Source organism: Budorcas taxicolor, chromosome 20 (genome assembly GCF_023091745.1).
Source record: "Budorcas taxicolor isolate Tak-1 chromosome 20, Takin1.1, whole genome shotgun sequence".
In the NCBI taxonomy this organism is placed as follows: domain Eukaryota; kingdom Metazoa; phylum Chordata; class Mammalia; order Artiodactyla; family Bovidae; genus Budorcas; species Budorcas taxicolor.
The window spans coordinates 52137546-52165001 of NC_068929.1; the positions used below are offsets into that span (position 1 = coordinate 52137546).

The 27456-nt window shown below is 34.8% G+C and overlaps 1 protein-coding gene and 1 pseudogene across 1 annotated transcript in view; both read left to right on the top strand.

Annotated features, from left to right (window-relative positions):
- LOC128065957 (cadherin-10) overlaps nucleotides 1–27456 on the top strand; it is a 112775-nt gene that overhangs the window by 18385 nt on the left and 66934 nt on the right. The gene's annotated exons all lie outside the window — the stretch shown is intronic.
- LOC128066279 (uncharacterized) lies at nucleotides 13618–13724 on the top strand (annotated as a pseudogene).

The following is a 27456-nucleotide window of genomic DNA, read 5'->3' on the forward strand; positions in this document are numbered from 1 at the left end:
TGGAAAAGACTCTGATGCTGGGAGGGATTGGGGGCAGGAGGAGAAGGGGACGACAGAGGATGAGATGGCTGGATGGCATCACTAACTCGATGGACGTGAATCTGAGTGAACTCCGGGAGTTGGTGATGGACAGGGAGGCCTAGCATGCTGTGATTCATAGGGTCGCAGAGTTGGACACAACTGAGTGACTGAACTGAACTGAACTATGCATCTTTAGCGGGAAATCACACAAGTGATTCTGTTCTCATTGCCTCTTATCAGGGGGTGCAAGGTTTCAAATTGTGCCATTCTTGGTGATCACTATGAATATTGGATTAAAATGGCATCTTCACTATAAAATTATTTTCATAAATTATTTCCTTTTTATTTAAATTTGCTTTTTAAAGCTTTTCTAAGAGCAGTTATAAGTTCACAAAAAGATGGAGAGGAAGGTGCAGATATTTTACATACATCCCTTGCCTTGACTTGTGCATACCCTCCCAGTTATCAAGATCCCCCACCAGAGTGGTGCATTTGTTATGACTGATGAACTTACAGTGACACATCATAATCACTCCAAGTCCATAGTTTACTTTGTAGTTGACTTTCCATTCTGTACATGCTATGAGTCTGGGCAACATATGATGACACATATCATTGTGATGAAATCATAGGGAAAATACTCTCCTTATTCATCCTTCCCAATCCCCTAAATATGACAACCTTTTACTCTCTCCAGTTTTGTCTTTTCCAGAATGTTACATAGTTGCAGTCACACAGTATACAACCTTTTCAAATTGGCTTACTTCATTTAGTAATATGAATTTAAGGATCTTCCTTGTGTTTTCATGGTTTCATAGCTCTTTTTGTCTGTGTGTGCTGAATGATATTTGTCTGGATGTGTCATAGTTTTATCCATTCACCTACTGAGGGGTATCTTGGTTGCTTCTGAGATTTGACATTTATAGAGAGAACTGCCTCTAGGTATTTTGTGAACATAAGTTTTCCATGTCTAGTTGTTTTGTGAACATCCGTGTGTACATGTTTTGTGAAGTTTTCAGCTCCTTCCTTGAAATACTGAGTTGGATCAAAATGGTTAAAGTTTGCTTAATTTTGTAGGAAATCAACAAAGTATCTTCCAAATTGGCTGTACTATTTTGCTTTCCCACTAGCAAAATATGAGGTTTCCAGTTGTTCCACATCCTCACCAAAATTGGGTATTGTCAGTGTTCTAGATTTTGGCCAGTCTAATAGATAGTGGTATCTCATTGTCATTTAGATTTGCATTTTCCAGATAACATATGATATGGGAAATCATTTCATATATTTATTTCCTATCCGTGTATCTTCTTCAGTGAGGTGTCTCTTAAGATTTTTGACCTATTTTATGCTTGAGTTCTTTACTTTTACAGTTGATTTTTAAGTGTTCTTCATGTGTTCTGGTCCTTTTTCAAAAGCAGCATTTTCTCAAATATTTCCATCTGGTCTGTGGCCTGGGTTCTCATTCAATTGCCATTCTCTTTCACAGAACAGACATTTTTAATTTTGATGGAGTCCAGCTTGTCATTTATTTATTTCATGGATGTGCCTTTGGTATTATATCCAAAATGTATCACCGTATCTGAGGTCATTGAGGTTTTCTCACATGTTATTTTCTAGGAGATGTATGGTTTATGAAATTAGGTCTGTGGTCCAATTTGAGTTTGGTTTTGTGTTGGATATATGTCTGTGTCCAGATTAATTTTTGCATGTAGATGTCTGGTTATTCTAACACCAATTTGTTGTAAAGACTATCTTTATTGTATTGCTTTTGCTCCATATCACTGACCAGTTAAATATATATGTAAGTCTATTTGTGGGCTCTTATTCTGCTCCACTGATCTATTTGTCTCTTCTTGTACAAATACTTCCCTCTCTTGATTAGTATAGTTTTATAATAAGTCTTAAAGTTGGATAGTGTCTGTCCTTCAATCTCATTCTTTCCCTTAAGTTTTGTTTTGGCCCCAAGGCTTTTGCCCCTCTATATAAACATTGTCATTATCCATAAAATAACTTGCTGAGATTTTAATTGAGATTGCACTGAATCTCTAGATCAAGTTAGGAAGAACCGATATCTTGATGATATTGACTCTATCCATGAACATACAATTTCTCTTCATTTCTTTAGTTCTTATTTGATTTCAGTCTTCAGAATGTTTTTAGTTTTTATTCTGTGGATTTTGTACATCCTTTTGAGATTTATATATAGGTTTTTAATTTTGGTGATGATACTGGGGCTTCCCTGGAGTCTCAGTCAGAGGTAAAAAATCTGCCTGCCAATGCAGGAGATGTAAGCTTGATCCCTGCATCAAGAAGATCCCCTGAAGAAGGAAGTGGCAATCCACTCCAGTATTTTTGCCTGGAAAATGTCTTGGACTGAGAAACCTGGTAGGCTACAGTCCCTGGAGTCCCAAAAAGTCAGACACGACTTAACAACTCAGCAAAAACAACAAATATAATGATATCGGTGTCCTTACTTTCAGATTTTACTTACACATTGCTGGTGTATAGGAAAATTATTGACTTTTGTATGCTAACCTTGTATCATGCAACCTTGCTATAATCACTTATAAGTTTCAACAACATTTTGTAAATTCTTTCAGATTTTCTGTATAGTTGGTTTTATCATCTATGAATAATGCTATTTTTTCCCCTCAATATGTACACCTTATATTGCTTTCTCTTGTCTTATCGCACTAGCTAAAACTTCTAGTATCATGTCGAAAGGAGTGGTGAGACGAGTCATCATCTCACTGTACCTGATCCTAGTAAGAAAGCTTCAAGTTTTCTACCTTTAAGTATGATGTAAACTGTAGGCTTTTGTAGATAATCTTCATTAGGTTGAAGTTCCCCTCTACTTTTTACGTACTTAAAGTTGTTAACATGAATGAGTGTTGTATTTTGTCAAAAGATTTTGTGCATATATTGATATGATCATATGATTTTTGTTTTTCAGCTTATTTTTGCTAAATCTTTTTTACTTTTTCTAACTCAGTTTGCTTTCTTTCCACGTATAGTCTTCTCTTTTATCTTCTATGTTTATAGCAAGTTCTAGTGTCTATTTTGTTTCCTCTATTGTTGTCCCATTTTGCTCTCTTCATTCTTTTTGCATGAATTCTGTTTATATTTTAATCCCTTTCTCTGTTGTCAAATTATATAATATCAACTTTTACATCAATATTTGGACTCTTGTTTCATTAAACTCATTTTCTGTTACTTTTTCAAAAATAATTAATTGCTGCTATCCTGAATGTTGTGCTCATCATTCTTATGTGGTTTAAAATAATTTATTATGTAAATCATTATCTGTATGGTATTTTGGAATTTCACATAAATTGCTTTATACTTTTAATTGTTTCATAAAACAAAATACATGCTTGTTGCATCATAATATCCTGATAACCACTTTTTGTATTTGTCCATTGATCCTATTTTTTGCTCTTTTTTTCTTATTCTAGTACAGTTATTCAGATTTAAAGCTGGTCTATTTCTACTAATCAATCATTATAATGTTTGTCCTAGTCCAGTTATTTACAGGCAATATGTGAAGCAGAGACAAGAGTGCAAGTCAGTAATTCTGTGTACATGTGAGTATGATGTGAACAAAATGTGAGTGTGGTGTGAATAAGAGACAAGGCTTTCATTTGTTTAATTTTACTTCATTGCAGCCAGCTCAAATTAGTGGCTCTCAGACTTTTCAAAATATAATTTCTTTCCCTTCATCAGTCTCATGCTAGCATAGTTTCCTCCAAATTATGACTTTCTTGTTTGATTCATTTTACCTGCCATTCATGTGTCAAAACTAATCCTCTTTACTCCTGTCATTAGTCCATGTAGCCATTCCCTTGTTGCTAAATAAGAGGGTCTTGATTTTTTTTTTGTCATGTAATGTCAAATATTTTGTCAACTTGAATTCTGCCAAAATTTTCTTAGATCCTCAGCTCCAAGTATTCTTTCTTAGTGTCTTTTCCTCCTGTCAGTTAAAAATTCACCACATATGGGTAACTTTAGGGCATTCTTTGGTTTCTTTAAACATGAGGCTGGCATTTTTCCTTCTTGATCTCCTAAATTTCTTTACGTGTTTTATTTTATTATTATTATTTTTATTTTTATTTTATAATACTCTATTGGAGGGAAATCCTCTCTACATATTGTTCTTTTTAAACTAGGAGTTGTAAGGCAAGTTTCAAAAGCTTCATTCTGGATGTCCAGGGGGTGGTGGACTTTATTCTTCTAACTCCATTTCTTGGGTTTCTCAGGTGATTTTAAGCCTTTAATTAATTTTAACTTCTAGCCCAGCCAGAGTACTAGGAATATATAATTTCTCCACCCCATTCTGGACAATTTTTTGTTTTTTATTTTGCTTTTCCTAAAGACTGGTTTGGTAAAAATATCATGGAGTTTTGAATCAGAAAAGCTTTACATAAAGTCCACCCTTGTCTGCCTGGATTTATAATTTGTATTTATGTTTTTCACTTTTAAACTAGACATAGATGTAGTAGTATGCCGGAGCTAATTCATGCCTACTAGATCCCATGACTGCTAATGTCTTGGTGGTAGTTTTAAACTGAGCATGGTATGGTATTTACAGCATGGAAATTGGCAAACGGTAACAATCAGGCCTCCTTCCTCCAGAGAGTTAGTTGCTAAAGATTACCACTCAGCGGCAACGTTCTTTTCATGAACATAGTATTGAATATATTAATTTATGGGATATAATAAGTGTTTTCTGGCATGATGTAAATACTCAGTAAACATTAGTCATTTCTTGCTTGCTTGCTTTCCTATTTCTGTACTCTAACCAGTGTCTTAACTTCAGTTCTTATGGATCTCATGGAATTTCCTCTTAAGTTTTTCATTGTTCTTATACTGACTTTGACTCAAAGCTGAATAATAATGCTTGCCTGGCCTCTGACTTAATTTATTCTCCTTTCATATCATTGTTCACTCTTTCCTTTCTCTGAAGTATTTTCTTAATGCTGACCCCTGTGGCTTTTAGCATTAATCAAAATTTTTTTTTTTAGTTTAATTAAAGCTGTTTCTGTTACTTCTCACATCTTTTTGTCCAACTTCTTAAAATCTTTCCCTTCATCAAGTTTTGTCAAGGTTCATCATGAATCTCACTGTAAAATGTAGTGAAGCATATAGGTTATTAATATATTTACCCTATATATGCAACCCACAACTGACCACTGAAATGCTAATTATGATGAATGCCACAATAAAGTGAAAGAAGACTGAAAAGTGATTCTCCTCCCAGACTCTTAAACTGGGTCTTTTCTGACGCAAAATTCCTCTTCCAGTAATTTGCAACTTCTAAGAGATGGAATGAGCTAATGGACACTGCTTCTTTTCTTTTTCTCAGAGCACATTTTGCAAAAGGCTAGATCAGGAACAGATCTTTATTAAAATAGGTAATAAGCTAGTAGGATTTCAAAATCAGCAGCTATGAATAAATTCTTCATCTCACACTACCATGAGTCTGGCCAGATCATAACTTCCTTTGGCAAAATCAGTATTATTTCAAACCTTTCAAAAGAGTAGTATTTTTCCTTATTGGAAAAACTTAAATGGTTCCAAAACAAATTAGATGAAAAACGTATCCCAAGCAGACATTTTCTAGATATTCTCTAGAGGTAGTCTTTAAGTTTTGGGTATGATTAGATCAAAATGCAGAGAACAGTTTACTGTGTCAATTTTAGCAGTAATCAGATAAAAATCAACAATAGTATATATTTTACATGTTGCATGAGATAACCTTTCAAAATATGTGTGAGGAGTTTCTTAGGCATAAACGCTTGTGGAAGAGAGATGTGAGAATGAGGAGAATGAAGAGAATTAGTAAGTGATGCAGGCCCTATCACCTTAATCCACATCTTGGGATCTCTGGAGTTTAAATATCCCATCAGCTGTAGGATTGAAATGGCTAGGCCCTTACACCTCTGTCTCCATCAGATTAGGGATGTGAACTTCCTTCACAAACATAACTGGGTGAGATAGCTCTCTGAAGTTGAAACAGTTCTTGAAGGTGATTTCATATAGTTGGAGCAACATTCCCTTCTTCCAGGCAGAACTGGGGCTTGATGACTCTACACAAACCCCACATAAATATTTTTAGCCTTATTGTTTTCAGTGAAAACAAAATTGAATACAAAGACTTCTGTCACTGTTAAAAACATAGGCAAAAATTTCTGCAGATTAATAGCTCTAAGAAAATAATGGATTCACAGTGCAACGGAAATTTGGATCTTTTTCAGGCAAAAATATATTTCAAAGAAAGCAGACATCTGCCCACATAAACATACACAAATGACAATTGCCCCACAATAAAGAATAACAATTTGGGGGGGGGGGGGGGAAAGGTAGGCATTTGAAATATGTTTAGTAAGTCTACTAAAATTTTGTAACAATAAGTAATTGAAATTAGGAAAAGGATGGAGTCATTTGAAATAATATAAATGTGCACAAATTATTTTAGAAATTACTCTACTGGTTCTGAGGCAAAGCTGTGTTTCCCACAATAAAAGTTAATTTCAAAATATCTCAATAAAACTTTAGAAGCATACATTTATTACATTTCTTTTCACATAAGTATAAGCAGTATTACATATCAGCTATATTAAAACTAGTACACTAATAAAAAGTTTCAAAATAATTTATTTTATTATTGTGGTAAAATATACATAACATAAAAATTACCATCTAAATATTTTTAAGTATATAAAACAGTGGCCCTAGAAACATTCATAGTTTTGAACAACCATCATCAGTACCCATCCAGAGAATTTCCATCAACCCGGACTAAAACTCTGTATCTATGAAACAATAATTTTCCTTTACCCTCTACCTGAGCCCCTAGTAACCACTATTCTATTTTCTCCCCGTGAATTTGCCTGTTCCAGGCAACTCATATGAGTCACACAATATTTGTCCTTTGGTGTTTGGCTTATTTCACTTAACATAATGTTTTAAGGTTCATCATATTGTAACATGTTTTGGGAAGCCATTCCTTTGTAAGGTTGAATAATATCCTGTTGTATGTATAAACCATATTTTATTTATCCATTCCTCTGTCAATGAACATTTGGGTTGTTACCGCTTTTGACTATTGTGAATAATTATTTTATAGAAATAAATATTTGAGACTCAGCTGTCAGTACTGCTGTATATATACCCAGATGTGGACTTTCTAGATCATGTGATGAATCTGTATTTAATTTTTTGAGGAAGCAACATATTGTTTCCCCAGGGACTGCGTCATTTATACTCCCAGCAACAATGGAAAGTGGTTCAAATCTCTCCACATTGTGCCAACAGTTGTTGTGTTCTTTCCTGTTTTGTTGATAATAAGCATCCTAATGAGATCTCAGATGTTTTGATTTGAATTCCCCTAAGGACTCCCAGGTGTTTGTTGTTGCTTAGTTGGTAAGTCCTGTCTGATTCTGCAACCCCATGGACCTTAGCCCACTAGGCTCTTCTGTTCATAGCATTTCCCAGGTAATAATACCAGAGTGGGTTACCATTTCCTTCTCCAGGAAATCTTCCTGACCCAGAGATCAAACCCACATCTCCTACACTGCAGGCGGATTCTTTACCACTGAATTCCCAGGAGGTGCACTGGTAAAGAATCTACCTGCCAGTGCAGGAGACAGAGAGATATGACTTGATCCCTGGGTCAGGAAGATACCCTGAAGTAGGAAATGGCTACCCACTCCAGTATTCTTGCCTGGAAAATTTCATGGACAGAGGGCCCTGGCAGCCTACACAGAGTTTAGTTTGGGTTGCACAGAGTCAAACACGACTGAGCACAACACAACACAGCACAAGGATTTAGTGATGTTAAACATTATCTCATGAACTTATTGGCTCTTTGTATATATTCTTTGGAGAAATGTCTATTCAATTTATTTCCCCCATTTTTAACTGGAATGATTAAAATGGTTTCATTTTGAATTATTTTTATTTTCAATTAAGAATATATTCTCTATGCTCAAATATTAATATTTTTACCTTTGATTTATATTCTATATTCTTTATTTTTATAATACACCTACTTTTTAAAAAGGTTTTTGAAATTGCTTATGCTAAACACAAGGGACTTCCCTTGTAGCTCAGTTGGTAAAGAGTCTGCTGCAGTTGAGAGCACCTGGGATCGATGCCTGGGTCAGGAAGATCTCATGGGGAAGGAAATGGCAACCCACTCAGGTATTCTGGCCTGGAGAATCCCATGGACAGAGGAGCCTGGCAGGCTACAGTCCATGGGATCACAAGAGTCAGACAAGATTTAGTGACTAAACCACCACCATGCTAAACACAAAATTAAAAAATACATAGTTAAGACAAACAACCTTGTAGGTATTTTTAGGGAGAATAGATCACAAGAACTATGTTGAAATCCATTTTCTACAACTAATTCCCTGTATGATTATGGGAAAATAATTTAATTCCCTGGGTTTCTGGTTTTATTATCCCTAAAAATGCATGATTTGGCTTAGAACAAATTTCAGATACCATTACATTCTATAATTCTATATTAACATAACTGATAAAAAGCAAAGGAAGAAACATATATACATAATTACATTATTATAGGAATGGGGAGATAATATTTGTTGGCATATTAGACTTTATCAATAAATCTTAAGAAAAGCATTTTTTTAATTTTAAAGTGTTATTTACTTACCTGTAGCAAAACACATTGACCTTAAATATGATTTGATGAATTTTGACAAATGCATCTACCTCTGCAATCATATGAAGATGTAAAATATCCATCACGCTGGAAAATTCCTGTTACTTCTTAGTCAACCTCCTACCCACAACAGGCAACCACTGTTCTAACTTCTTTCACCAGAAAATTGATATTTCCCCATTTAGAATTTTATGTAAGTGAATTTATAAAGCAAATATTCTTTTGGACGTGATTTTTCTCAGCATAATATTTTTTGAGTTTCTGCATGCTAATCAGTGGTCTGTTCTTTGTTACTGCTGAGTGGTGTTCATTGTACTAGTATGGCACAACTTGTTTATCCAGTCACCTTCTAATCAGTGTTTGGGTCATTTTGTGTATACATGTTTGAGTGTGTCTGCGTGTGTGTGTGTGTGTGTATCTGTTTATGTGTTTGGCAAATGCATAGAAGTGAAGTTTCTGGCCATGGATTAGGTATATGGTTAACTTAGTGAAAAAAATTCTAATTTTCTGAACTGATTGTATATACTATTTTAAACCCTTAGCACTAAGAGAGGAGAAGGCAATGGCACCCCACTCCAGTACTGTTGCCTGGAAAATCCCATGGATGGAGGAGCCTGGTGGGCTGCAGTCCGTGGGGTCGCTAAGAGTCGGACACAACTGAGCAACTTCACTTTGACTTTTCACTTTCATGCATTGGAGAAGGAAATGGCAACCCACTCCAGTGTTCTTGCCTGGAGAATCCCAGGGACGGGGGAGCCTGGTGGGCTGCCATCTATGGGGTCGCACAGAGTTGAACATGACTGAAGCGACTTAGCAGCAGCAGGAGCAGCAGCACCAAGAGAGGTTCTATTGTTCAATGTTCTGGCTGACATTTGTGTTGGCAATGTCATTGCCAATTGAGCCATTCTGTAGAGTGTGCAGTGAAATTGCAGTATGGGCCTTCATTCCCATTTCTCTCATTTCCCTCAGGACAAAGAATGTTGAGCATCTTTACTGGGGCTGCACAAAATGGTTAATGATTATATAACATACATATAATCCCTTTATGCAGTTCTTTTCTACTTTTGCCCACTATTTTATTAGGTTGTTGAGATTTTATAATTGAGCCTTGAGTTGTTTATATTTGCATGTAAGTTTTTTGTCAGATATATAGTTATTTAAAATAATTTTCTGCCAGTTTCTGGTTGGCTCATTCATTTTCTTTATGTTAAGTTTTTAATTGTAATGAAGTCCATTTTATCTTTTTGTTTTTCTCTTTTTATGGTTAGTGCTTTCTGAGTCTAACAAAATACTGATTACCTTAAGGTCATAAGATTATTCTTCCCCCATATTTTCTTCTGGTAAATGTATGGTTTTATATTTTCCATCTCAATCATTTCTACATTTTCGTGTATATCATAACACATGAAATGTAGTTTTTTTATTGTTTTTCTTTTCCATATGGAGATCTATGTAATGAACCAGTTGTTCTAGCATAATTTACGAAAATACTTTTCTGTTTGAAATGTCATCAGTTCAATCAGTTCAGTTCAGTCACTCAGTCATGTCTGACTCTTTGCTACCCCATTATCGCAGCACACCAGGCCTCCCTGTCCATCACCAACTCCCAGAATTCACTTAAACTCACATACATCGAGTCAGTGATGCCATCCAGCCATCTCATCTTCTATTGTCCCCTTCTCCTCCTGCTGCCAATCCCTCCCAGCATCAGTGTCTTTTCCAATGAGTCAGCTCTTCACATGAGGTGGCCAAAGTACTGGAGTTTCAGCTTTAGCATCATTCCTTCCAAAGAACACTCAGGACTGATCTCCTTTAGAATGGACTGGTTGGATCTATATATCCTTGTCATATGCCTCAGTTAAAACTCAGCTGACCATATTTAGTAGCCTGTTTATGAATGGTTGACTCTGTTCCATTGATCTATTTGTATATTATTTATGTTATCTAGCTTATTGTGCCTTTAAGGTAAGTTTGAAGTCAAGTGCACCAACTTTGAGATGTGTAAGAGAATTCACTTGTTGATAAGTTAACAAATTAACACTCAAATAGCTAAGAGAAAAATAATTTTTTTATACTGTAGTTCCAACTTTCTATATTTCTGTGTTTATTTCTTTTGCAGTTAGTACACCTGTGACTGTATTTTTATTTATGATTTGTGATGGTTAAGATCTTCAGTATGATATTAAATGGAGATGATGAGAATGGAAAATTTCCTGTTTTGATCTTACAGTTAAATCATTATGCATTTTTATATCTTATGTGATATTAACCACAGGAATTTTGTAGAATAAGTAGAAAATAAGGCTTTGAAGCTACTTATAATGAAAGAATAAAGTAAAAACACACACTTAAGGATAAGAGTTTTATAGCTATTTTTCTGGAGAGTGTATTATGAGACATGTTGTACCCATGCTCTTCCATAATTATTATGATTATGGGAAAATCATTTAATCTATAGAGTTTCTGGTTGCATCTTGACTAAAAGCAAAATAAGTAGGTGAGGTTAAATTTGAGACATGCTTGCATTTTGTAATTCTATATTAACATGCTAATAAAATAAGAAAACCTACATTCATAAGAAGAATAAATAATAGCCCCACTTATTTTGCCTTTCTCTATAAATCTTTCCTGGAGAAGGCAGTGGCACCCCACTCCAGTACTCTTGCCTGGAAAATCCCATGGACGGAGGAGCCTGGAAGGCTGCAGTCCATGGGGTCGCTGAGGGTTGGACACGACTGAGCGACTTCACTTCACTTTTCACTTCCATGCACTGGAGAAGGAAATGACAACCCACTCCAATGCTCTTGCCTAGAGAATCCCAGGGACAGGGGAGCCTGGTGGGCTTCTGTCTATGGGGTTGCACAGAGTCGGACATGACTGAAGCGACTTAGCAGCAGCATAAATCTTTCCAATAAAATTATTTCCAAATTATTGAGGTGTAATTTTAATATTCCATGTTTCCTAATAAAAATAAATATGTATTTTTAAAATATGTGTTATTTTTAAATATACTATATTAAAATATGAATTAAAACATATGAATTATATTTTGCTAAACTAATTACATTTATTTTTTAATATATTTTTGTTTTTAATACACATGTATTTTAACAATTTATAATATTATAAGTTTAATATATAATATATAATCATAGTTGAATTTAACTGTTTAACAGTTGCACACTATTTCACTGAATGCATCTACCAAAATGTAAACAAAAATGACAAATAATCAGCTCTGCTCAGAAGGATTTATATTCAGTTGGTCAACATTGAGTCAGATGTGCTTTATGTTTGCACTTTTTTTGGTTTTGTTTTTTAAATTCCTATGCAACATTCTGTGCATGGAAATAGAAACGAGCCTGGCCTTCCTTAAAGTTCTGAATCTCTGTTTTTAATTAATTATTGTAGTCATTGTTTCATGCCTTTAAAATATTATGATTTGTTGCTTCAAGCTTAAGCTTCTTCAGGATTTGTTAGGGATGAATTGATCTTAATGTCATTTTATGCTGTGGTATTAATTTGCTTTAATTTCCCATCATACTTTGGCCACCTAATATAAACAGCTGACTCATTTCCTAATGCTGGGAAAGACTCAGGGCAAGAGAAGGGGGTGGCAGAGGATGAAATGATTAGATAACATTACTGACTCAGTGGACATGAGTTTGAGCAAACTCTGGGAGATGATGAAGGACATTAAAGCCTGGCTTAACTTCAGTTCGTGGGGTCGCAGAGTCAGGCATATATCTTAGAGACTAAACAACAACCTCGCAAGGATATCTTGGTTGCTTCCAAGTTTTTTCAATTAGAGTTGAAGGTTCCATGAACTTCCACGTGCAGGTATTGTGTGGACATAATGTTTCAGCTCCTTTGGGTAAGTACCAAGGAGCATGATTACTGGATCGCATGGTGAAAGTATGTGTAGTATTGTCAGAAACCTTCAACTGTCTTTCAAGTGGCCGCACTATTTTGTAATCCCACCAGCAAAGAGGAGGAGTTGCTCTACATCTTTACTAGCAAGTTTGTTGTTAGTGTTCCAGCTTTGGGGCATTCAAATAGATGTGTAGTGGTATCTCAAAGTTATTTTAATTTGCATCCCCTGATAACATACGAAGTAGGGGATCTTTTCATGTGCTTATTTGTTGTTTGCTTCCTTACTGTTGATTTTAAGATATCTTTTATCAGATGTGTCTTTGCAAATGTTTCCTTCCAGTCTGCATTCTGGCATCTAATTCCCTTGACATTGTCTTTTGCAGAGCAGAAGTGTTCGATTTTAATGAAGTCCAGCTTATTAATGTATTCTTTCATGGATCATTCTTTAGATATTGTACCTTAATGTTATTAACTAACACACCCAAGCTTCTTTATAATTTCTCCAATACTATATTCTAAATGTTTTGTGTTTACGCTTAGATCTATGATCCATCAAATCAAATGCAGATTTATATAAAATACATATTTCTGAAGTGACTATAGTCATTTCAGAAATTTATCTTAATCCTCCTGATATTTTATTTTTTACTTTAAAATGACATGAATTTTCTGTTCTATTCATATTTTGCTATTTGTATAAATACAATGTGTGCTGTGTGTGTGTGCTGAGTCCCTTCAGTCATATGTAACTCTTTGCAAACCTGTGGACTATAGTCTGCCAGGCTCCTCTGTCCATGGGGTTCTCCAGGCAAGAATACTGGAGTAGGTTGCCATGCCTTCCTACAGGGAATCTTCCCAACCCAGGGATTGAACCCAAGTCTCTTAACATCTCCTGCATTTGTAGGTGGGTTCTTTACCTCTTGCACCACCTGGGAAGCCCATAAACATAATATTAGCACTATAGTTACAAAAATGAAATATATGTAATATGTTTAAGCATTAAATAATAAAAATAGTACTAATTTCTGTTTATTATAGCTTCTTGACCTTTTAGCTAAGATTATGTATAATATCTGTTCTTATGAGTTTAATACCATTTATTGAGGACATAATGTATGCCAGTTATTGCTAGGCAACTTACATACTATAATTTATAAACAATTGCAATACAAAAGATTGCTGTTCCTACTTTATCAAGAGGAAGCTGAAGCTTTGAGAGGTGAGTTATATCTAATTACTAATAAATTTCCCAGCTAGGATTCAAATCTGGTACTATCTTATTCTTTACCATCTGAGCCACCCTGGGAAGCCCATCTTATCAAGAAACTTGGATTAATTCACTCTAGTGTGATAACAAATCAGTAAATAGATGTAAAACATCAGAAAGAAAACACAACTTCATTGTATTTTATTTTTGAGGGTAGATTTCTTATTGAATACATAAATCTGTCAGCAATAAATTTCAACCTGAAATTGCTTTACTCTTAAAATAGTGATAACCATTTAGAGAAGAAAGAACCCTGGAGTGTCTACTTCAGGGCACATTACTGGCCAAGATTCCTTGAAAATATGACCTAATCTCCCAGAGTCTCAGTTACTCTATTTTTAAAGGAAATAATAACGTCTATTTATGTGAGCTGTAATTTTGGAAATCAAAATTGGGAGATGAATATGCAAATTCTTTTAAATCTGTCAAGCTCCTTTCAAATGCATAGTATTATTGCAATTTAGAACACACATTAATGAAAAAGCGCATCAACTTCTAATGAAAGCATATTTAATTCAGTGCAGTTTTAATTACAAAATGAAAAGAGGAAGCGAAAGGAAACACCCAGAAATGGAAGCGGCAGCATAAGTAGTAATTACATGTTGACCATGTGCTGTGTTGCTTGTTGGGTATTCTTCCCAACATACTTTCCTACTGGCCTGTTTAATATGCTGGAAACATGGAAACCAGAAGAAATGTGAAGAGTATTGAAACACAGATACAGAATTGGAAATATTTCCAAATGAAGTATCATCTTGTTTTTAATTTAATCAACAGAAAGTAAAGAAAATCTTGTCTTTAGTTAAGCAGCTGGAATCTTAGATTACTAAAGTAAAATCACACACAAATGTTACATTAAAGGCAAGACAGAAATAGTTAGACGGTCATAAATTTGGAGATAAAGCAATGAAAACTGGTAAGCCCTTTAACAGCAACCAAATGAAATTAACAGAATAGTAAAAAGTCATACTTTACCACATGAGTTTAAACATATGTTAAAATACTTTAAAAGCATGAAATAAATGTGTGACTGTAAATTTAATTTGTTCTCTGGCCAAAAGCAGTATAGCAAGTGAAATCTGGCCTATACAATGAACTGTGGTGGCTTTTTTTCTTTTTTTCCATTTTTAAACAGTTCCAAATGGAAATTTTGATTCTCCATTTTTTGAACAGCAATTTAAAAAAAGACTGTAATAGTTCTTTCTTAGAAAATTCAGACCTTGTTCTCAAAGCCTCACTTTGCAACCAGTTTTTTGTTTGTTTCTTAAATTTACTGTTTTGTTTTCAGATGCATCCGTATTTTGTAATATTGTACCCAAAATTTTAAGAACACACTCTCTTTCCTGCCCCTGATATGTTTTTAGTCAACCAGAAACCTTTAGAGTTTTCTTTTCCAATAAAAACATTTTTTAAAGTAAAGTACTCAGGTATGAATCAACTCAGTACTGAAATGTTTGAAGGAAGTGTTGTTTGTTGATTAAATATTGATCTGAGGTCAATCTATACATGTTGTAGCTCTATGTTTTTTTTTAAGGATAATTCATTAAGATACTTTAAGTGCCCAGATATATATCTGTGTACACAGATTAATAGCTAAGAAATGTCACAATCAAATAATTAATTTCAACAGCTGTCTATTACTAAAATTGGATGCGGTATACACCTTGGTTAAGTAGGTTTATAGGATGAATTGCCTGAAGAGTCAAATGACCTCAGCTTTCTTTCTTTGCCTGTTTATTTCTACTAAACAAAAGAAAAATAATTCCATTAATACCTAGCAGCATATTTATTTGTGTGCACTAGTAAAACAAAATAAGGAATCAAATGTATGTTTTTATGAGAACCGTCTTGCTAATAAAGAACAGTTAAAACAAATGTTCCATACTAGGTAAACCCTCCCAACTACACACCTTAAGCAAAATGTTTGCTTTTAAAGGATAAGATTAAAAAAAACACCAATAAATAAATAAAAGAAAAGTGCTAGGATGCTGAGTGAGGTAGAACTAAGCTCATGAGAAAATACACTGTATCTTATAACACATTAAATGCAAAATATTTTGATAACTAATATATGTTATCTTTCATATTGACAGATCTCCACAGGGTAAAAATGAAGTCTTCTCTATCATTGAACACCTGAATTCTAACATTGCACACATGAGTTTACTTAACCAAACTGATATAAATTTTAATAATTGGGATATCACTTCTTATAATATTTCTTTGATTTCTTTTCTTTTTTGCTCCTTTTTCTATTATACTTTTTATGCTGACATCTTTATTTATTGACTCTGATTTGTTTTCATTGTTCAATCTCAGAAGCATACCCTGTGAAGGGTCATGGATTTTAATATCTCTTAAAATATACACTATTCCTTTGGAGGATTAAATAGTGTTGTCCATATAATGTGTGGTCATCTAAAATAAAAATATATTTTTCTAAATTAGTCCTCTAGACTAACTATGATTTTTAAATTTTTCATCCCAATAGATTTTATTACTTTACTTAAATTCATATAATTATTTTGTAATAGTGAGCTTACTTGCTACATATAAATAATAATTTGGAAGAATATTTGAAATTATGAACATTCTGGAAAATTCAGAATTCCAACCATAGCTTATAACAGTGAAGTTTCAAACAAAATTAGTGATGTAAATTGTACATTATTTTTCTATAAAAAATATCCTGAAATGATAAAATATATTAACATTGTATTAAACAGTTTCAGTTACAAAAAAAATTTGTCCAGGAATATAAGTAATTCTTAACCTTATTTACTGAAAGTCTTACAGATATTTAACATTTAAATAATCTGGTAGCTGAGTGCTTAAGCAGTGCTTCTGCCAAGCAGAAGACTCAAGTTCAGTCCCTGGGTCAGGAAGATCCCCTGGAGAAGGAAATGGCAGCCCACTCCAGCATTCTTGCTTGGGAAATTCCGTGGATAGAGGCACTTGGTGGTCTGTAAACAATATGGTCTCAAAGAGTCGATAGACTTTCCTTTTTTTTTTTTCTTTTCAATCTTTAGTTACACTGTACATTTTTTTACTTTCAGTTTAAAAATTGTAATTTGTCTTGTTTTTCCTTTTACTAGCTTATTTTGCTTGGCTTCCCTGTGGCTCAGCTGATAAAGAATCTGCCAGCAATGCGAGAGACCTGGGTTCAATTCCTGGGTTGGGAAGATCCCCTGGGGAAGGGAAAGGCTACCCACTCCAGTATTCTGGCCTGGAAAATTACATGGACTGTATAGTCCATGGGGTTGCAAAGCGTCTTGCAGGATTGAGTGACTTTCACTTTCCTTTCCCATGCTTAGTTTGCTGAATACCACATACAAGTCTAATAGGCACAAAAGTATTTTATTTGCATACTTTCCCTCTTGTTTTTAAAAAAAGAATCTTGAATTCTAGGGCTGGTTAAGTTTTAGCAAAATATAAAATTTATGTAATGATTTCTCATAGGAATTAAAAACAAGTTAAATTCCGGCTTGAGAAAATCGCTAATCATTATTAGTTGCATCTTCAGTCCATTCCATTCATCTTATTTTGTTTAGTGACTGTAAAAATTTTTAAGTAATTGTTCAATTCATTTGGGAAGGTTTAGTTGGGATGTCATCCAGTTGCTGCAGAAGCTGAAGTAGTTATTTTTTCTTATAGACAACCTCAGGTCTTTTTTTTAACTGACTAGAAATAAGCTCTGTAAATTTATCTCATTACCTTTTCCCTTGACTAATGACTATAGGATGCAAATAAGTTAGCTGAATAATGAAATTAAACTTTGGAATTTTAATGATGTGTTGCTTTTATTTTAAGGTGAAAAGGATCACAAATGAAATTAAACACAAAATTACATGGATATTTATTGAAACCTTTATTCAAGCAGCATTCGGTTCTATTTTACTAATAACAGAATGGCTATAAATTGAAAACAGTGCAGTGGAAATAGGAATGATAATTTAATATATAAAAATAAGAGAACAAATAGTAAGCCTTTTGTAAGTGGCAATAAAATCAAATTACAAGTAATGCCAAAAAAGCAAAAAATTTCAACTTAAACTTTTTTTTTAGAATATTAGTGGTAAATAGAAAGCATATCTAAATTGAAATATAGAAAATAAAATATTAAAAGCAAAATAAAAAAGGAATGCTCCTGCTACATGCATGCTCAGTTGTGGCTGACTCTTTGCAACTCCACAGGACTCTACCCCTCCAGGCTCCTTTTTCCATGAGGAATAGATTTTAATAACTCCATTTTCATCTGTGTTCAAAGCTGTACTATACAGTACTAACACCCAAAGGCCATCCACTCTGTCACCACATCACCACCACAACTACGCATTAACATTTTCACAGGATTCAGGCAAAGGAAATGATTTAGGCAAACTTGAAAAGAAGAATACCTTCAAATATAGCTTATAGTTATGATTTTAAAAATAAAAACATGAAAATATATTGAGATTAAAAATTTATCAACTTGGTTTTAAATAATTTCAGATATGTGAGAGCATATATAAAAATATGTTTATGATTAACTCTAGAAAACAAGTGAATGTGTAATAATTATGAATATGCAGTAATAAAAATAATATCCAATTAATAATAGATTGTCACATGTACTTTCATATGTTAATCTCTTAGAGACCAATGAGCTTCTCTGTAATGAAGATGTATTAAATATTCTATTAAATTGTATTAATATTTAAATCTATTCCTTACAATTTTTATTCATTAAATTTTTAGAAATCTTTCAAGTAATTATTATTTAATAGATAGTTCATCAAAAATTTTGTTAACCATTAGTGTTAACGGGAACTTTAAGAGATTTTTCAGTAAAGATGGAACATAATAGTTTCAATTAAACCTTATGAGAAAGACCTCTTGAACTAATCATACAAAACAACTACGTTTTGTATTTTAAATATCCTTCAAATTTGGAGATTCTACAGCAAAAAATAAAAAAATTAACACAACCTTCACAATTATACTTTACTCAATAATATAAAGTAAACCACAATTATTTGTGAAGCAATTGGAGCCTACAGTTTTCATTTGACTCAGTATAATGCACTATTTTCTTAAGGTAAGTTTCCTTCAACATGATATCCTCAACACTCTTGGTTATTTCCTTTCCCACATAAAGAAGAAGAAAGTGAAATGATATGTGTATGTAAGAAACTCAAGGAACAAACTGACGAGATTTCAGATGAACAAAAATTACTAAACGTGTAGTGTGTCACTGCGATAAGCGCACCTTAGCACCAGAACAGAATGTCCAGAATGGACACCATTAATGTCCACACATTAATGAGAGCACTAGGGAGAAAGCTGAGATGGAAGTATTATTTGAAAGTTTTATGCTTTCAACTTTAATTTGGACTCATTGGTTAGTTTACTTCTTTCTCAACAATCCGTTGCCTTGATGTCTTCTCCTTCCTACCCCTCCACCTCCCACCTCTACTAAACAGAAGCAAGGCATCCAATGAGATATCTTCCTAGAATTGATTATGGCTCTCAAATTGGGCATTACTAATGCCTAATATTTATGTACAGTAGTAGAGATGGGAGCTCCTCACCTACATGCTTCCCATTTGCACAGTTTTAAATTTCTGATTCCAGATAGATTGTTTCCTTGTTGGAAGACCTTTTTTTTAATTTTTCTTCCATAAACCCCTCATGTGTCTTCACTTCCCCATATTAACAGTCAATTTGCTTAATTTGTACAAAATGAATAGTATATTCTAGAACAGAATAGAAAATAGCTCACTCCCCAGTGATATTCCAGGAGAGTAGATAAAAACCTCTGCCTTTCATTCCTGATGAGGATTTGCTGACATCCCAAGGAAATAAAGGTAGTGCTAGAAATCTTGGGGATTTACTGTGACACAGACCCACTATATGCACAGTGGGTCTGTGACGCGCCATCAGCCCTTGGGACCTGGTAAGCCAGGGGAACTGTACAAGCCTGAAGTTTAAGCTGTCTGCTCTACTTATAATAATAAACTGTCTAAGTCGATTTGGGCTCATCATGTCCTTAGTGGCCAAATTTATGGAAGTATGTGTGGCAAGGCAACCTAGCAGCTGCCACCATGCACAGCTTGCAAACAGTTTGGCTGTCTGACAGTCCCATTTGGACAGCGTGTAGTCCTCATGGTCAAGCTTGTAAGGAAGAAGAAAAGTCATTTAAGCCTTTAATGAATCTTTTACACAAATGTAAAAGAATAACAAAATGTCACCAACACTTTAGAAAATCCCACAACACAAAGAAAAGAGAAGAACCTCATTTAACAAATAGAGCATCAATCTCTGGGGGAATAAGAAATAAGTCAGAGAAAAGTAAAGAACTTTAGAATAATGAAATTATCTTCTAAGAAAGTCGGAAAATGTAAGATATTTTTATAAAATGACTTATTTGAAACAAAAAATGTATTTCAAATTGTAAATAGTCAAAGCAAATTTAAAATTTATTATTTGAATAAAACACTCAAGGATTAATCCAGAATGTCTGATAAGTTTCTAAGAGAAAACAAGAAGAGAGAAAAGGACAGAGAGAGAGAAGAGAGAGATCAGAAAATGTAGAGATAATGAAATATTAGGCAATGTAGAGATAATGAAATATTAGGCAATGTAGAGATAATGAAATATTAGACAATGTAGTATTTTTTTAAAAAGCTGAGGAAAAATATCAATGATCAGACTGAAAAAAACCTATAAAATATTAAAGTGAAGGACCTTAATTTCTAGAATTATTATCACGAGATTTTAAAACTATATGGACAAGATCTTTCATGTAAATACCATATAACCAGATCATTTTTTTTTCTATAACTAAATGAAAATCAGGTCCTGAGTAAACTTTTCATTAACAGTATTGAGTGTTAAAAGAAAATGTCATAATTTCTAAAATTTTCTGAGAGAAAGATTATTTGGAACATAACATTATATATTTAGTTAAATTATCCATCAAGACATTTGAAGAGAGCTGTTACTGTAAATCATAGAAAAATAAAAAGAGAAAAAGCAACTTGAAGTTAGATAATATGTAAAGAAAAAGCTCATAAATAAGCACCAGTTTCCAGGTATGCAGACATTATATATTAATATATAATTCATATAAATTAACATGTTTCACTTATAAAATAGAATACCTTTCTGGCTAGCCATTGCTGCCTGATACTAGAAAATTTAATTACAATAGCAACAGCAATTTTATGATTTGGCATATGGTTTCTATAGTTCAGGATGTTAGAAAGGACTTGACTGGGTGTGTCCGACTTTGAGCATCTTGTGAGGTTTCAGGCAAATGATAGGTGAAAAGTAGAGTACCTGGCGTGGTCTGGGGTTGTCTGGCTCCCAGACTTTGTATTTTTCCATGTGGTCCCTCCATGCCCAGTTGGGGTTCCTCAGTGTCTGGTAGCTTCAGGACAACAGAACTGCATACACAGTGACTCACTGGCTCAAGTGTTATAGCTCACAAAGTAGAAGTCTCTTCACTTTTTCTGACTCAGCCTTAAGTCATGCATCATCACCCTGACTACATTCTGTCTATTACAAGATTCAAAAGGCGAGGAGCTTGATTCGACCTCTTGTTAGGGATTCACGAGGAGGGCTTTGAGCATTTCCTCTTGACAGGGGAGAAGTAAGTTCTTGGAAGAGAATATAGAATGGAAATATTGTTGCAATCACCTGTGGGAAATACTGTCTGCTACATATACATGATTTTTTTTAAATAAATGAATTTACAGAGAAGAAAAATATATACTTGGAATTCAAACATATGATAACAAATATAAAAGTCTCATTAGATGATATGGAGAGTAACATTCAGAACACAAATTGGAAGTAAAGCAAAGACAAAAAGATGGAAGATCAGAGCTAAAGAACAATTAAAGGGGAAAACGATGAGGGCCAGAACAAAAAAAGATGGAAGAGAGGGCATATCAATAAAAAATTCACTAGAATAAACAGAATGGTTATAGGATTAAAGAGTGAAAGAGCCTGGTGTGTATCCTGCAATTTTAATAGAAATGTACAAACATAAAAAAGAACAATACCATGAATTTTCAAAAATCTGGACAGACAAAAGATTCTACAAGCCCCCAGAGAAACACAGAATCATGAGTCTTATACAAAGATCAGGCATCAGAAATACTGCAGATTTCTTAACAGTGATACTAGGATGAAGATGATAGAGTGTTGTATTCTATATTGTCAAGAAAAAAAAAGAACTCAGCCTTGATTTCCTTGTCCAACAAGAAAGTGCATGTGTATTCAGTATTGGATTTCACATCAAAGTCAGAGTGAAAAACAATGAAAAATAGAAAACATACTAAAGATTGTGATGAAAAAAAAATCAGAGGCTAACAGCTATTTAATATAAGTAAACTTTGAATCTCAAACAGTCCTTTTCAAAACATGTAAGAAGGGTCTGGGAAATTGTCTTCAGAAAGATGAAACCTATTTAGCCTTTGCAGCTTGAGAGGAAATAAAGGCAGTGGTGGAAGAGTTTATGGTTGAATTTAAGGGAAAAAAAAAGTACAGAAAGTAAAGAATTTAGACAATTTATATTTGTGAGGAAAGGAGAAAGTAGAATGGTGTCAAAGACATTGTGTTAGAAAAGAAAATTAACCATTGTAGGACTGGAGGATTAGAACCAAAATCAACTCTGTGTTTTTAAGAATCTACCTTAATCATATTTACAAAGAAAGGTTGAAAATAAGATTCATGGTAAGAAAATATTTTTCTCCTAGGTTATTTGGCCTAATTACTAAATTGATATTTAACAGGTTAACAAGAGAAAAACAAATTTAATTTTGGATGTACTGGGGAGTCCTAAAGATACGAGGTTCAAAGAAATGACTGAAGCAAGCTGTTTTTATACCTTTTAGACAAACAAACAATACTTTTTCAAGAACTGGCAAAAACAAAGGGGCTTGGGCTCTGGGTAGTACATTAATGAAGAAGTAGCAAGATTTGTGTATAAAGTCTTCTTAGTCCTGCATATATAAAGCTGAGCTGATGTCTGTGGAAAACAAAATTGGTTTAGTAGCTGAGTGGTAAGAGATCAGCAAAGGGAGAAAAGAACTTAGATTAGAATGAGAATGAAAAAAAAAAAAAAAAAGATCAAATTGAAGCACATTTCCCCATACCCCATTAACCCAGCCTTCCAATCCTAGGAATAGATCAGTCCAATAAAACTGGCTCTGCTTCATTTATCTGATGGGAAGTGTTAATCTTCTCTTTGAATAGACATGTTAGGCAGTATTTGTTTCATATGCTTTAATAGAAGCAGCATTTTTCCCAATGATTGTATACTCTCCTCCTTGCTGGGAAGTCGGTGTATCTATTAAGTATGTGCTCAGTTGCTCGGTCATGTCTGACTCTTTGTGACCCCATAGATAGTAACCTGCCAGGCTCCTCTGTCCATGGGATTTCCCAGGCAAGAATACTGGAGCAGGTTACCATTTCTTACTTCAGAGGATCCTCCCAACTCAGGGGTCCAGTCTGCGTCTCCTGAGTTTCCTGCATTGGCAGACAGATTCTTTACCCCTGTGCTGCCTGTGAAGCCTATATCTTAAGGGTATACCATAATATTTGGATTTCAACAGAGGCTAATCTGTTTATTACTCACTGGAGTAGTGCTTAGGTACACATAGCACCGGTTCTGTTACCATAGAAAGGTTTAAGATTGCCTTTTTCAATTCATGAGTTCCAAAGTTTGGGACTTAAGTCCTCAACACTGAAAACAACTTGGGGTGTTGATATACAAGCTGTTTTTTTTTTTTTTTTTTTTAATGATTTCTCACCCAATTCTACCACTTTTGTGATAGACCTTTATGGACAAAGGAGCTCAAGTTTGTAATTTGGTTAGTATTTAAGTTAGAGTTTTCTGGTGGCAGAAGAAGCTAAGTATCTGAGTCCAGAACATCCTGATCACTTAGGTGGGAAACTTTTATATATCTTGTCGCTGCAAAATAAAGACATTGTGTGTGTGCTCAGTCACTCAGTCGTGTCCAATCTGTGATGCAATGGACTGTAACCTGCCAGCCTCCTCTGTCCATGGGATTTCCCAGGCAAGAATACTGGAGCGGTTGGCATTTCCTCCCACAGGGGATTTTCCCCACCCAGGGATCCAACCTGTGTCTCTTGTGTCTTCTGCATTGGCAGACAGATTGAAAGACAGTGTGATTCAAAAGCAAGGTCAGAAAAGAAACTATAATTTCCTAGACCTGAGAATTCAATGTTACTAGTAATGTTTGTATCCAACTAATTATCTCTACTTTTTTATGTACTCCTTTCACTTGGTAAAAGCAGAACAGATTGTGGAATATCTGATACAGGTCTGAAGTTTGGCTTTGGCAACAATAAAGTTTAGTTTTATCATCTGACCAAGTTTGTGCATATTTTGAGGTCATCTGTGTAGAGTTTGGGGTATTGGACAGTCTAATCAAGGGGGCAGCTGAGAAACCCCATGTTGTACAAGGGTGACTTGGCATTTGGTGATTTGGCAAATATCTGTGCCATACAAAGTAGTACTGGAGTCACTTTTCAACTCCTTGGCAGGTTGGAAGATGCCATCTGTGTAACTGAGCTGCAGAGTTTGGCTGTTGTGCTGCCCTGATATGTCACCCAGGAAAGGTCCAGTGGCAGGTCTGTTTTCAACACCAAGCAAAAAGTTTTCACCTATTGTCTTTATCAGGGCAAGGAACAGCGTTGAGTATCTGTAGAGGTTTTTCTCAGTCCAGATAACTCACTAGAAAGAGGCAGACTGCTGTTTTTCTAGCCATGGAGAGCACACCCTGTTGTTCCCCATCTTCCATACTTAGTCCACTACATATTCACATTGGCAGGAATGAAAACTAGTTCAGCTTCTTTTGTACTATAGATGTTGATATCAGATTGATTATTTAACATGACCAGTAAACTGACATAAAGGGGCATTTGGTTTGCCCCTGACCTGTTGAAAAAGAATTAATAAGAGCAAGATACAGGTTGAAAGAGAGCCCATAATAGAAGTGTAGAGGGGGAATAGATGGAAACAAGCAACCTCTAGCCAGCCTTCTAATAAATGATTCATTAATGTGTTGGGGGGTAGTGTTCATTAATAAGAAAAGGTACTTTTGCTTTGTTATGTTGTATTTATTTTTTGATTTGTTTATGGGGAGACTTTAAAGGCAGGGAATAGCTGCAAGTAAAGTTTTTTCATCCCTGGATCTAGGGGAAAGTTGTCTGCTTCACATAACCATCTGCTTCTGGAGACTGGGAACTGGATCTGGAAAAGCTAACTTTAAGGTCGCTTGTAGAAATTTTCTCCTCCCTGTCCTGGTGATGATGACCTGGCTGTATTTTGGTGTGGCTTGTGTAAATCCAGGGGGATTTTTCTTGTTTTAATGGCAGAGTAGGTGATTAGCAGTACCCCTTAAGGTCCTTCCCAGCTGGCTGACAGTGCGTGCTTTCCTCTAAAGACTTTGATGTATACCTGGTCTCCTAGCTGAAAGTGATGGCAAAGCTTGTCTATAGATGGAAATTGTGCCCCTTTCACCTGTTGGCAACATGCTTCAAGTTACTAGTTAGTTCTTGTATTGAGCTAGTCCTAGCATCAGAATGTCCATGTAAATTCCGACAGTGTTCCCTTAACCTAATAATAGAAGGTTTAGTGATGCCAGTAGGCATAGAAAGGACTTTAGGAAAAATCTGATAAGAAACTGGACAAATGACCAGAAGCATTACCCCTGACCCTTATAAAGTTCCAAAATGTTCCAAATAGGTGACATGGATTAACCCCTTTGGAAATAATGTTTGAACACCAGATGCTAAAGGGTCTAAGTGAAATGAGAAATATGTTATAGGGTGTATCTGAGAGGCAGAAGTTTGTCCTAAAATACCCGCCGCAATTCCGTTATTTTCATGGCAGTAAAGATGAAAAGGTTTGTCAAAATTAGGTGAGCCGAGAGTGAGGGGTATGGATAATTTTAATTTTAAGGCTTCAAAGGGGATTAATACCTCTGATACTCAGGAAATTGGCTCCATGTGGGATAAGGGCATTGGAGGTTTAGCAAGGGCAGCAAAATGAAGAATCCATTGGCTGTGGGGAACTCTGCTCAATATTATGTGGCAGCTTGGATAGGAGGGGAGTTTGGGGGAGAATGAACACATATATATGTAAAACTGAGTCCCATTGCTGTCCTCTAGAGACTGTCACAGCACTGTTAATTGGCTATACTACAATATAAAATAAAAACTTTAAAAAAAAAATTGGCTGCAGTAACCAATTACTCCTAAAAATTTATGCAACTTATTTCATTCGGGATAGAGGGACAGACAAAATTGATCAAGGAGTCTTGGGGTGAGCATCTAAATGCCCCATATCTCAATCTCATGTCTGTCCTTCATGGATAACAGTATTACACCTATCGAGGTTTAGTTCAGAAGGCTTTATGAATTAGTTCAACTAGTGCCCTTAGATCACTAGAGAGCAAACAGAGTTTTACAAATTCAGATGGAAAAAGTGAGATAGATATCACAACAAAATATAAAATTGTACTGACGAGCAGCTATATGTCCTTAGTAAATGCAGATATAGATCTGTATATATATATATATATATATTTTTTTTTTTTCTTTAAGGGAGTAATGGAATTCTATGTTAGTTTTTGTTATTTTGATGGAACAGAAGGGAAGCAAGAATGTAATTTTGGATCTGTTAAATGTGAAATGTCAATGAGACATCCCATTGAAGACAGATGCATATTTAGAGCTGAAGTTGAGAGGAGAGGATTGAGTTAAATATATACATTTGAAGGTCAGTGTCACATAACATTTCATTTAAAGGAAATGAAAGTTGAGTTTTAGAAGGGAACTGAATAGGAACAAAATAGACCACCCCAAAATATGCCTCCTTGGCATATTATTTTAAGCTGATCATTTTTAATAAACAGCAGACATAAGTTAAGCTCCAAAAGCTGAGTATAATTCACCCCCACTCAGCATATTTGAGAAGCTGGGAAAATTCTGAGGGGCTGCATGGGTGCACGCTCAGTCACTCAGTTGTGTCCGGCTCTTTGCGACCCCATGGCCTGTAGCTCACCAGGTTCCTCTGTTCGTGGAATTTTCCAGGCAAGAATACTGGAATGGGTTGCCATTTCCTATTCCAGGGGATCTTCCCCACCCAGGGATCAAACCCGTATCCTTTGCATCTCCTTCACTGCCAGGTAGATTCTTTACCACTGAGGCTGAGGTGGGTCCATTTTTCCTGGTTTGTTATGGTGGGGGTAAGGAGTTCTCTTACATACTAGATGAGGAATGATTTATTCAGATGTTTGATAGAATTTATGTTTCAGAGTTTCTGCATAGAATATGTCATTATAAAATACCTAAATGTTTCCAAAGTATGCAATATGTCAACATGAAACCACTGTGAATATGCACTTATAGTTTCCTTAAGGTATTAAAACACTTAAAATATCAGCAATCAGAGATCAGGATGCTAATTATAGGCCCCCAGGTATCTAAAGAAGTTGAAGTATGCTACATTACCTTCAGGACCCATAGGAAGGTCCCAGAAAATTTTATTTAATTGACTTAGGTTATGTTATAGGCATTTGGGCTTTTT